We start from the raw sequence: 13,184 nt of genomic DNA, 5'->3' as shown, positions 1-13,184 counted from the left end.
TGATTCTCCCATTACTTTTTAAAAGATAGCAAATCTCCACTTCTCCGTTTCTTAAAATACAACGTTCACTACAGAGTGCTCGCTTCGCATCAATGTCCGCAGCTTAGCCTGGCACTACACTGCCGCAACCTGCCGGCTGCCGCCACAGACCCGGTCGACGCCTGCACGCGAGCAGCACACGTGCAGCGCTGTGCGCTCATGAGCCGCGTGCAACGTTTGCCCACCCCTGCACTAAACAGATTCAGAAGGATGTAGGCTGCAGTACGTACTGGGAGATGAAGAAGCTTGCACAGGATAGAGTAGCATGGAGAGCTGCATCAAACCATTCTCTGGACTGAAGACCACAATAAGAACATGTGCTATTTCTCCACATCGGAAATCTTGTTATTCCATTCAGTCCCCTCCCCCCCCTCCCCCCACCCCACCCCAACCCTCCAGTGCAATCGAACTACTCCTTTTGTGCCATATATGCTTGTTTCAGACAAAGAGAGAGATTGGACGTTATGAAAGCTCCTTCGCACAGTGAAAGTAAAATTATGTTCTACAACAGTGTAAAAATAATAACTTCAAATGTTTACAGAAAATTGTAAAAAAAAATGATGTATATGTATATTAATATATCGGTATTTCTTGGTAAAATACTGAGATATATAGTGCCTAGTAAGAGTCATGAGGCCCATTTTCTCTGGTGTTTCGGTAGATTTTTGTATTTATGTTTTTACGTAGCCGGAATCGGCGGAAACAATAGTAGCTGCTTATCACGTCTTTCAAGCTTTGCCCAGTGTCGATGGAAGGTGTCGGTTTGTTTGCCATTACGAACGTAGTTATTTTAAAATTGGAATCTTAAGTGTCTTTTCGATAGAGTGGTCCCAAATTACTCTTAATGCATATTCGCTTTGGAGGTAAGCATTAACATGAATGAAGAATAACCAGTACGTCAGGAGCGACAAGACCGCCCTGGTGAGAGTTGCTACCGGCAAGCAGGAGCGGTTCTCGGTCGCTGCTGGGGTCCTCCTTATTCTTAGTGTTTTAGTGTCTCTTTTAATGCATACCGACATAACGAATATACACTAGTCTAATCTGAGACAGCTCTATGGACACGTAAAATTGTGCCTCCAAAATCGTTGTACTTTTAACAGAAAACCGATGGTTTTGCAGGCCGCTGTGGCCGAGCGGTTCTAGGCCCTTAAGTCCGGAACCACGCTACTTCTACGGTCGCAGGTTCGAATCCTGCCTGGGTAATGGATGTGTGTGACGTCCTTAGGTTAGTTAGGTTTAAGTAGTTCTAAGTTCTAGGGGACTGATGACCTCAGATGTTAAGTCCTACAGTGGTAAGAGCCATTTGAACCATTAAAAAAGAAAAAAAGATGGTTGCAATTGACACTGGTCGTCGTGTGCAAGACGTGATGAACTGTATTTGCTTTGGCTCACATAGCTTTTCATTGCAAAAACGAAACTGTAAATATCTGCCGAAATACTAGAGAAAAATATCTGCTAAACAACTAGAGAAAATGCGCGTGATGACTCTTAGGAGGGACAACCTAAATACATACCTGCAGGGCCACGTCGTGGAACTGGTATAAACTCATTAATGTCCATTTGCATTGCCGATCGAACTCCTTTTTTAATAGATAATAGTGCAATACACCAGTACATGGTTATTAAACCAAGACAAAGATAGAATATCTACAGTTGTCTGAAGGGTTAGACCTTACTGTAGGTACATTACTACAGCTGTAAATGCATTCGTTCAGGAATCTACCAGACCTGTGAGGTGTAATGTTGGAAATGTAGAGTAGTGTAGGCTAATAATGAATTGTATGAGTGGTTATATATGTAAGTGTTATCATCACAAGGAGTCTGACGACAAACATTGTTACACGAGAGCGTTCTTTAACTACTATTTCAACACAAATCACCATTTCCTTCATAGCGTAACGATTACTTTTTATTTAATGTCGAAATAGTTGCAAATGTGTGCTTAAAAATAATCACACATTTAAATACATTGCGACATTCCGTCAACTGCAACCAGATAACCTTCAGGAATGAAGTCTTTTACAAAGAGTACTGGAAAGTAACATAATAGTCATAATAATAATAATTATAATAATAATAATAATTATTATTATTATTTATTATTGTATTAATATTAGATTGATGTAAAATGTCATAGTGTTTCTGAAGAAGCAGTTAGGGACGGAATATAGCTATACAGCTTAACCTGTATCAAATCGTATGACATAAACATGCCTTTTGTAGTATGCATTCGTTCCTTGATCCGCTTTGATTTTTCTGCGCTTTTAGTTTACAGCTTTTAACTTCCAGAGCTGGTCCATCCACATAGTGTGCTCCTTCCAATTTTTCTTAATGTCCTAATTTCTTTAACTGTAACTACTTATTCACCAGATGTAGTATATTTTTGGCTAGATTGGAAATAAACTTGGGAATTGATGTTTTCAGCTGATATAAGGAGAATTCCTTGCAAAGTACTGAAAAGAAATAATGTTTTAATGTTAATCAAACTTCATTACATAATAACGTACAATATTATATAACATTACAATGTGCTAATTTTAAAAAGCTAAAATAATCTAACATCTGTATTATGTACATATAGATCTGCTGTATATATTACAATAAATCTATCACAATGTTTCAAGTATTGCCCTCTGGAACAAGTGAATTCTTTCTCTCTTTTCAAAAAATTATACTACTAAGAAAACTCACTGCGAAAGGCCGACAATAGTGAATACGAAAAAGAATGAAATACTTTTTTCTAAAAACTTCCACGAGGCCTTTCGTAACTCTCGACAAAACTATATGGAAGAATTAGTTATGGCATTCTTTTACCTTTGACTAATCGGCAATTTAGTTATAGCTAACAGGAGAGCTATATTTTAAAATTTGATTTCATTCAAGTTATTTAATTAGAGTGATATTACTGCCTTAGAGGCAAATAGTTTAGTGTCTCTCTCTCTATGAACTGAACTATGAGAGAGTATACCGTTTTAATCGCAGCCTGTTCAAGCTAATGTCCTATGAATACTTATTTGTCAATAATCTCCAGTTTCTCTCGGAGTGTAATCCGAGAGCAGTACAATGTTGAAAGGCAGAACTGTGTCGGTAACAAAGGATGAAAGTGGACTGGACTTCCCGGACTACGGTACGTTTCCGTCTAGCCAGCGGCGATATTCGCGACGCTGGCGAGGAGAGAAAGTAGGAAGAGTGGCTATTTAGCTGAGGGAGGCGCGGAGCTGACAGGTTGCCCTGAGACTGTGGCGGCTGCGGTGGCTGGCTGCTGACTGCTGAGAAGTCAGCAGCCGTTGTGAAGCAGCGCGTCGGCCAGCCTCCAGACGCGCCACCAGCTGCCGCTGACAGCGCCGCCACGCGCATGCGCCCCCGGATTCCGCGCATGCGTGGAACGCCGCCACCAGCTGCGCGCCGTTTGCGCGTGCGCCTTCAGCTGCGACTGCGCGTCCAACATGTTGCTGGAGTCTGCCTGCAAGAACAACAAACAGGCCGGTGAACTATTTAGGTCTGCTCTGCTGGTCACAAGCGGACCGTACGAACATATCATCACGGATTTGGTTCATACGGACATGGTGTGGGAGGCGCGACTAGGACTTCAACATATGCAAACAAGTTGACACAACTCTCAACTGTTTCCGAGAAAGTCGTGTTTGAATATTTTAGGCGTGCTTATATACTTGGTATGATGGTAACTACTATTAATGTTGTCCGCAGCCGAACGAGTAAGCAGTTAGTGTCATAATCAGTTAGTGTCATAATCGTCAGGTCTCTGGATCGAATCTAGTTCCCAGTGTTCCTTTTCTTTTTTCAGTTCCACCTAATTCCAGCAATAGATAGGCATATTACACGACGATACTATGGGATAATGGATAACCGTTCATGAATGTAATTCAAGTTTGTTTTGCAATGGACACAATGAAAAAAAAAACATTCACATGCAAAAATTCTGCTTGCATTACATGTGCTGTCGTAATAGTTATTGTTTTCCATGTTTCTATGATCATTATCATCCTGATTCGTGCAGTGTTCCACAAATACAGATACTAGAATATAAATAAAATGACTACACTGATTTGACTAAAAGTTATTGTGTATCCGATTTATATCCAATCTCCTCACGACGCATTTCTAATAACAGATTTATTATGACTGTGTAAATCATCAGTATATAATGATTCATTTATTATTTTCGTAATGTTTACCTTGAAAAAAAAAGGATAATTTGTTTCCGTGAGGAGATTGCATATAAATCGGATACACAAGAACTTTTAGCCGAATCAGTGTAGTCATTTTATTTATATTCTAGTATCTGTATTTGTGAAGCACTGCACGAATCAGGATGATAGTGATCATAGAAACATGGAAAACAATAACTATTACGACAGCACATGTAATGCATGCAGAATTTTTGCGTGTGAATTTTTTTTCTTCATTGTGTCTATTGCAAAACAAACTTGATTTACATTCATGCACGGTTCTCTATTATCACATAGTTTCGTCATGTAGCATGCCTCTCTATTGCTGGAATTAGGTGGAACTGAAAAAAGAAAAAGAATACCGGGAACTATATTCGATCCAAAGACCTGACGATTATGACACTAACTGCTTACTCGCTCGGCTGCGGAAAACTTTAATACTAGCTACTGTCACACCAAGCATATAAGCACGCCTAAAATATTCAAAACCGATTTTCTCGGAAGCAGTTGAGAGCTGAATTTTCGTGTTTAATATGATGAAATATGATGGAGTTTTAGTCGTGCCCTACACACTCTATTAATATGAATAAAATCGGTGAGGGAAAGTTTGTTCGGTCCGCTTGTCAGAGGTACAGCGGCCGCACATTCAGGAGCAACTACAAGTTGGAAATTACGGATGCACCACAGAAGAACGAAAACAAATGCGTATTTAAATGAGCTCTCATTTGCTAACGATTAAATTAAACCCTTTATTCACTGCCAGTGAACAGAACATATCATTATGAGATATCAAAAAATTTCAAGCAGTCATCTTAACATAAAAAATAAGATGTCAATATCAAAATTTAACCTGCGAGGCTCTATTGTAGTCATAACCACTCACAAAAGAAAGTAGGGCATGACAGCCGTGTTGTCACATGCAGCCAGTCACAAACCGTGAACAGTGAGACTCATTATTAACCACGTACATCAATAAAAGATCAAAGTGACACAACAACATTAATTATGACTTAAAGATGTATTCCTTCCGTGATGACATACTCTCTAAATGTAGTAAAATATTATCAGCAAATCAGAATTAGGGTAATTATTGATTCACAAACCAAGTACAGCATTGATGATAATTTTAATTCCAATTCGATAAGCGAAGGCGAGCGAGAGACACCAAATAGTGAAGATGTCCAAGTAGAGAGGTACTGCCCATATTTTTTGCTATTCGTAATTGTGATTAATTAATAAATTATTCTTTCTTGGTGAATAGTTAAGAAATTTATTATTTAGAGGTAAGGGAGATCTTTGTGCCTCTCACCCCCTCCCCCCTCCCGTGCTCTCCCTCTCCCTCTCCCTCTCCCTCTCCCTCTCCCTCTCCCTCTCCCTCTCCCTCTCCCTCTCCCTCTCCCTCTCCCTCTCCCTCTCCCTCTCCCTCTCCCTCTCCCTCTCCCTCTCCCTCTCCCTCTCCCTCTCCCTCTCCCTCTCCCTCTCCCTCTCCCTCTCCCTCTCCCTCTCCCTCTCCCTCTCCCTCTCCCTCTCCCTCTCCCTCTTCCTCTCCCTCTCCCTCTCCCTCTCCCTCTCCCTCTCTCTCTCTCTCTCTCTCTCTCTCTCTCTCTCCTCTCCCTCTCCCTCTCCCTCTCTCTCTCTCTCTCTCTCTCTCTCTCTCTCTCTCACACACTCTCTCTCTCTCACACACTCTCACACACACACACACACACACACACACACACACACACACACACTCACACACATACTTCTGCACACACACTTCTTCAAAACAACGTGTTGTTTACTAGGACTGGACATTTACGACCGAGTGCACCAACTTCGTTAAGTTTTACTGTGGCTCAAGCCCGGTTTTCGCGAGATATCCACGGTTCTAACTGCAAGATTGCGGTATTGAGATGGGGGCGATTTTCGACGTATTGAGATAGACTCAAGACATCGTATGCCATACCCTACACGCAAAAGAAAACAAGAAAGTTCATTAACTTATGAATCAAACTTACCAGGTGTAGAATTAAATTTTGCCTCCACACGTGAACACATTGTCTGTTTTTCTCTAACGAGTGTTCTACACGACACTTGTATTTTTGTAATTTTTTTATATTTATGGTACGTGAAGTTTAAAACTCAAATCCACCTCTTCCAAAGTACTGTAGTTCGATGCAACCCTTGAAAATTGTCGAGAAAATCTTCCAAGTATTCCCACCATGTTTAACATGCTAAAATTCGCGTGACTTCTTTTCGACAAACGATGTGGCTCTTTGTTAGCGTTCTTGCTCACTACGAGGGTGGCCTGGCTTCGATTCCAGGTGGATTCGAGTTTTTAAGCAAAGGTGCATGTTCTTTGAGCATTTGTGTGAAGTGTGAAATACAAAAATATAAATAAAATTTGAATTGCAGTATTTTAACTTTACGATCTTGTTTAACAATCTCTCATAAAAGTTGGCTAGATATGAAGTTGTGTTTTCAATGAAAACTGGATTTTTGTGTGAAGTTTATAGTTAGAAACGAGAAGTGCATTTTTCATTCAAATAACAGATGTGTTAATTAGCAGACATTTGACGAATTTTCTGAGTAAATTACGCAGGTATTTGAATTGACTGTGAATAGATCAGATCATTATCAGGTATCATAAAATACCGTGCCGACATCTTAACATAGATAATACGATGTCAGTAATATACAAAATATAATCTGTGAGGTTCTATTGTAGTCATAGCCACTGCCAAAGGAATGTAAGGCATCATGGTTGGGGTAGCTGGCCGGCGTGCCCGAGCGGTTCTAGGCGCTTCAGTCTGGAACCGCGAAACCTCCACGGTCGCAGATTCGAATCCTGCCTCGGGTATGGATGTGTGTGAAGTCCTTAGGTTAGTTAGGTTTAAGTAGTTCTAAGCTCTAGGGCACTGATGACCTCAAATGTTAAGTCCCATAGTGCTCAGAGCCGTTTGATCCATGGTTGTGGTAGTCATATAAAGTCAGTTCATACTCGGCTTTGTCATCCAATTCGGCTGTGATTGAAAAAAGAGCACAACACAGAGTACAGATATTGCAGGCATAGGGATTGAGAGCAAGTTCCATCATGAAAAACGGCAATGACCAAAACGAGACACTGTACGTTTCTTCTTTTGTACTGCAGCAGTCAGGTTTTCAAGAACTGATGCATTCGCACCGACCAATTTGTGAAGCATATCCATCTCGTACTTCGAAAAACTTTGTTTTCTTCTTTGGTCTCCCATTTCGCGAGAAACAAACGACAGGTCTAGTAGCGCGGTATAAACACACTTCTGCTTGTTGAGGAAAGGGAAAGCACGTGACAATGACGTCACTCACCAACGACTGTCTAGAAGACTTAAGTGTATAGGCAACCGTACGCAGATTCATATCTCTGTGAACATTTTTGCATCTTCAGTGCGTCTTCCACTGCAATACGCAGAGTTAACAGCGATGAAATGCACGGTCGGCTGACGAATGTTTGTTGACCGGCGTAAATGCTGGTGCACCGCATGTGAAAGCATCAGCAATGGTCAACGGCACGAGGATGCAGAAGGCAATACAAATCATTGCATTGAAGACACCTAACGTGTAAACACAAGACATGTCCTGTAATTGAAAAAGTGTTGTGGTGATCTCTCCACACGCAAAAGGTTACTGATTAGTGCCCCATTCGGTTCTTCGGGAGGGGACTGCCAAGAGGGAGGTGACCGTCAGAAAAAGAGTAATAACCAACCGTAGCATACCGAGTCGGGACGTAGAATGTCAGAAGTTTGAACGTGTTAGGGAAGCTGCAAAATCTGAAAAGGGATCGCTAAGGATCAATCTAGATATTGTGGGAGTCAATGGAGTGAAATAGAAAGAAGTCAAGGATTCTGGTCAGATGAGTATAGGGTAATATCAGCATCAGCAGAAAATGGTGCCAAGAGTAGGATTCGGTAAGAATAGGAAGGTAGGGCACAGGGTGAGTTACTGTTAACAGTTGAGTAATAAGTTTCTTCACATCAGAATCGACAGCCAACCAACACCGACAACGATAGTTCAGCCATACATGGCTACGTCGCAAGCACAAGATGAAAGAGAAAATATATGATGATATTGAACAGGCAATTCAGTACGTAAAGGAAGATGAAAATCTAATAGTCATGGAGGGTTTGCAACGTGGTTGTAGGGGAAGGAGTAGAAGAAATGATTACGGGGAATATGGGCGTGGTACTTGATTGAGTTCAATAAATTTCAGCTAGTAATAGCGAATACTCTGTTCAAGATTCACAGGAAGAGGAGGTACACCTGTGAAAGTTCTGGAGGTACAGGAAGATTTAAGTCAAATTACCTGATGGTCAGGTAGAGATTCCTTACTGGATTGTAAGGCGCATCCAGGAACAGTTACAGACTCCGATCACAATTTAATAGGTTGAGGTTTAAGAGATTAGTCAGGAAGAATCAATACGCAAAGATGTGGATACGGAGTACTAGGGAAGAAGAGACACTTTTCAAGTTCTCTGAGGCTATAGCTACTGCGGTAAGGAGTAGCTTGGTAGCCAGTTCACCTGAAGAGGAACGGACGTCCCTAAAAAGGGCAATCACAGTTGTCGGAAGGAAAAACATAAGTACAAAGAAGGTAACTAGCAAGAAACCAAGTGTAACAGAAGAAATACATCAGTTGATCGATGAAAGTAGAAAACACAAAAATACTCAGGAAAATTCAGGAATACAGAAATACAAGTTGCTGAGGAATGACATAAACAGGAAGTGCTGGGAAGCTAAGGAGAAATGGCTGCATGAAAAATATGAAGAAATCGAAAAAGAAACGATTGTCGGATGGTGCGACTCAGTACATGGAAAAGTCAAAACAACCTTCGGTGAAGTTAAAAGCAAGGTTGATAATATTAAGAGTGTAGCGGCCATTGCACTGTTAAATGCAGAGGAGACAACGGATAGTTGGAAAGAGTACAATGAAGGCCTCTATGAGGGGAGAGACATGTCTGATGACGTTACAAAAGATACAGGGGATCCAGTATTAGAATCAGAATTTGAGAGAGCTTTGGGAGACTGAAGACCGAATAAGGCAGTAGGGATAGATAAATCCCATCCGAATTTCTAATATTATTAGCGGAAGAGGCAATAAAACGACTATTCGCGTTGATATGTAGAACATATGACACCTGCGATGTACCATCTGACTTTTGGAAAAACATCATTCACACAATTCCGAAGATTGCAAGAGCCAACAACTGCAAGAATTATCACACAATCAGCTTAACAGTTCATACAACCAAGTTGTTCACAAGAATATTATACAGAAGGATGTAAAATAAAATTAAGGATGTGATAGATGAAGATTAGTTTGACCTTAGGAAAGATTAAGGCACCAAAGAGCATTTCTGACGTTGCGTCTGATAATGGAATCAAGACTGAAGAAAAATCAAGACACGTTCATAGGGTTTGTCGACCTAGAAAAAGCCTTCGACAATTTCAAATTGTGCAATATGTTCTAAATTCTGAGGAAAATAGGGGTAAGCTATAGGGAAAGACGGGTACAACATATTCAAGAGCCAGGAGGGAACAATAAGAGTAGAAGACCATCAAAAGTGCTCACATTGAAAGGGTATAAGACAGGAATGTATTCTTTCGCCCCTACTGTTCAGTGTATGTATCGAAGAAGTAGTGACGAAAATAAAAGAAAGTTTCAAGAGTGGAATTAAAATTGAAGGTGGAAGGATACCAATGATAAGATTCGCTGACGTCATTGCTATCCTCAGTGAAAGTAAAGAAGATTTACAGGATCTGCTGAATAAAATGAACAGTCTGATGAGCACGAAATATGGATTGAGAGTAAATGGAAGACAGATGTTGTAATGAGATGTAGCAGAAATGAGAACAGTGAGAAATTTAACTTCACAATTGATGGTCACGAAGTATATGAAGTTAAGAAATTCTACTACCTAGGCAGCAAAACAACCAATGATGAACGGGGTAAGGAGGACATCAAAAGCACACTAGCACTGGCAAAAATGGCATTCCTGGTCAAGAGAAGTCCACTAGTATCAAACACAGGCCTTAATTTGAGGAAAAAATTTCTGAGAATGTACGTTTGGAGCACAGGAATGTATGGTAGTGAAAAATGGACTGTGGAAATAGATGAGAATCGAAGCATTTGAGCTGTGGTGCTACAGACTAAAGACGAAAATTAGGTGGACTGATAATGTATGGAATGGGGAGGCCGTGCACAGAATCGGCGAGGAACGGAATATATGGAAAACACTGACAAGAAGGAGGGACAGGATGACAGAACATCTGGTAAGACATCAGGGAATAACTTCCGTGGCACTAGAGGGAGCTGTACAGGGTAAAAACGGCAGAGGAAGACATACACTGGAATACATCCAGCAAATAATTGAGAAAGTAGATTGCAAGTTGTAACACCTACAGCGCCTCTCGGTGTTGAAAAAACAAAAATAGCTCCCAAATTAGTTCCCATGTCCTTAAAATATCAATTCACGAAATGACCCAAGTCCCTTCACAAGTAGTAATTACGAAAAATAAATAAAAAACAAATAGAGGGAAATATCTAGTATAGAAAGCAAAAGAAAAGAAAAGGAAAATTTAATTATAAATTTTAGAAACATGGGAAGGGGGAAAAACAGTAGAAAATGTTAAAATATTAGTTATTCCAATACGTAAGAAAATCAATATTATAGTCATAGAACGTAGGTCTGGGACACCAAAGATAGTGTTTATTAAAGCATGAATAGCCATACGTTGTAATTATGATACTCCAGTCATTAGTCTGTTCCAGTTCGAAAGTTATTTAGGACGTACAGCTTTAGAGAACAACAATTAGGACTTTATTAAACGGAGATCAAGAATAGATGGTGACGAGATTGTTTTTGAGGATTGTCAATTCAAGACTTTAATTTGGACATTTATCAGATTAGGTAAACGGGAAGGTGAATAGTAATCTCTTTGGCTTTAATGTCAATTCGTGTGAATATTTAAACGTTTTACTGAATTGAGAATTTTAACCGGATTCGGACTTTGAATTGTGACAGTGGGAAACTTTAACTTCACGCGACTAATGATCATAGTTAATGACAGTTTGCGGATATTAAATAGAAATAACTTATTTACCGAAAGTGACAGGATATTATTTAACATCTCTGATGCTAGCGGGAATCCTACGTAACTTCTTTGAATGAGATCGTATGAGTGAACCTATTATCTAATAATTCATCTCAATAAACTGACGTCGTTAATTTGAAACATAATGCAAGTTTTGAACATTAATTGAACTTAGACTAATAAACGTTAAGGTTACGTGATCTATGCCAAGAACAAACTACCGATTCGTAATTAAAAGAATTGAACGAAAGGTTAAGGTACCGTCTCTGCAAACATTGGCAATAAAGCTACTAAAGATTTTTTCTCTCATAGTTGGGAGGACTATACGTGTAGTGACCCACGTTTAACATTGGGATTTAAAAGTAATCAAACTGATACTTAGCCGGGACAATATTAAATAAAAGTAAACCCTTCAATGACCGTCAGTGTGTAAAAAATAAAATCAGACTTTCATCTATTAGACGAAAAAGCGAAAACAGAAAAAGGGCTGTTACAAAGTGCTTCTCAGAGATGAAGAGTTTGGCACAGGAGAGAAATTCGTGGTGGCCCGCATCAACCCAGTCGGGGGACAGATGACTGAAAAAAATACAATAGTATTATACTTCTACTGTGTATCATGTAAAGTAATGGCAGCGTGAAGCAGTTACAATGCATTTACCAACATGGTTTGTGGACACTTCAAATTTATGAATCATAAATCACCGGTTCACTATCTATTCGTGCATTTTGCGACGTCCGCACGGGATTTAACAGTAACGGTCGTACTTCTTCAGAATGAGACCAATATGTGCCGCAACTTCTGTTCTGAGTCAAAAATGGTTCAAATGGCTCTGAGCACTATGGGACATCTGTGGTCATCAGACCCCTAGAACTTAGAAGTACTTAAACCTAACTAACCTAAGGACATCACACACATCCAAGCCCGAGGCAGGATTCGAACCTGCGACCGTAGCGGTTACGCGGTTCCAGACTGAAGCGCCTAGAACCGCACAGCCACACCGGCCGGCTATTCTGAGTCGTTTTATTTAAGTTCGAAATTACAGAAGCTGTCGCTCGTGACTCACCACGAACGACATCAATTTTTCACAGCCGTTTCGTCGCCAAAAACCGTATGTTCCATCACCGTGACAACAGGCAAAAGGATTGTAAAACTTTGGCTGTCGGTACAAGTGAAGCTGGAGGGAGTGGCAGCACTTGTGGACGGCGGCGTGCTCACGAATAGCCTCGCCTGTCGGTAAAACTGAGCCAGCCGTGGATCGTGTTTCTGGCGCCAGTGTTTTCGCAGCTGTGCGCCGCGCCGCGCATAGAGACACGCCTGTGGTAGCCGTCGGCACTTCTGGCGCCGAAGCGCCGAAAAGAGCGCCTTTCTGCGGTTACCGGTACCGGCACCAGCCGCAGGCATTCCGCTGAAGGCGCGCTTCCGCGTACCGTCACGACTGCTTACTGTTCTCTGTCGTCACGCTGATGTTGCTCTAGAGCCCATTCTACTGCGGGAATTCTCCCGTGGTCCTCGAAGTATGCCACACCTTACTCCCTTAGAATTTGTTCTCATTCTTAGCAGGATGCTATATATGTTGTTACTGTGTTTATAGCATGGTAGTTAAGTAGATATAAACGACGGACGAAGTTCTGGAATTCGACGTCCTTGCAAGAAAAATTACGCACGATGGGCAAAACAAGGAGGATGTAAGAAGAAGCCTAGCACAGGGGAAGAGGGCCTTCCTGACAAAGAGGAAGTGTACTTGTGTCAAACACAGGCCTTAATTTGGAGTACATCAATCTATGGAAGGCCGGCCGGAGTGGCCGAGCGATTCTAGGCGCTTCAGTCTGGAACCGCGCGACCGC

The 13,184-nt window shown here is 41.0% G+C and overlaps 1 long non-coding RNA gene across 1 annotated transcript in view; it reads right to left on the bottom strand.

The window, feature by feature from the left end:
• Positions 1 to 2,490: 2,490 nt before the first annotated feature.
• LOC126145572 (uncharacterized) overlaps positions 2,491 to 13,184 on the bottom strand; it is a 179,347-nt gene continuing 168,653 nt past the window's right edge. The window contains exon 3 of the long non-coding RNA XR_007529765.1: positions 2,491 to 3,502. This is a non-coding gene — a long non-coding RNA (uncharacterized LOC126145572). The remainder of the gene's footprint in view (positions 3,503 to 13,184) is intronic.

Source organism: Schistocerca cancellata, chromosome 2 (genome assembly GCF_023864275.1).
Source record: "Schistocerca cancellata isolate TAMUIC-IGC-003103 chromosome 2, iqSchCanc2.1, whole genome shotgun sequence".
Taxonomy (NCBI): Eukaryota; Metazoa; Arthropoda; class Insecta; order Orthoptera; family Acrididae; genus Schistocerca; species Schistocerca cancellata.
This window is presented reverse-complemented; position numbering and strand designations above follow the sequence as displayed.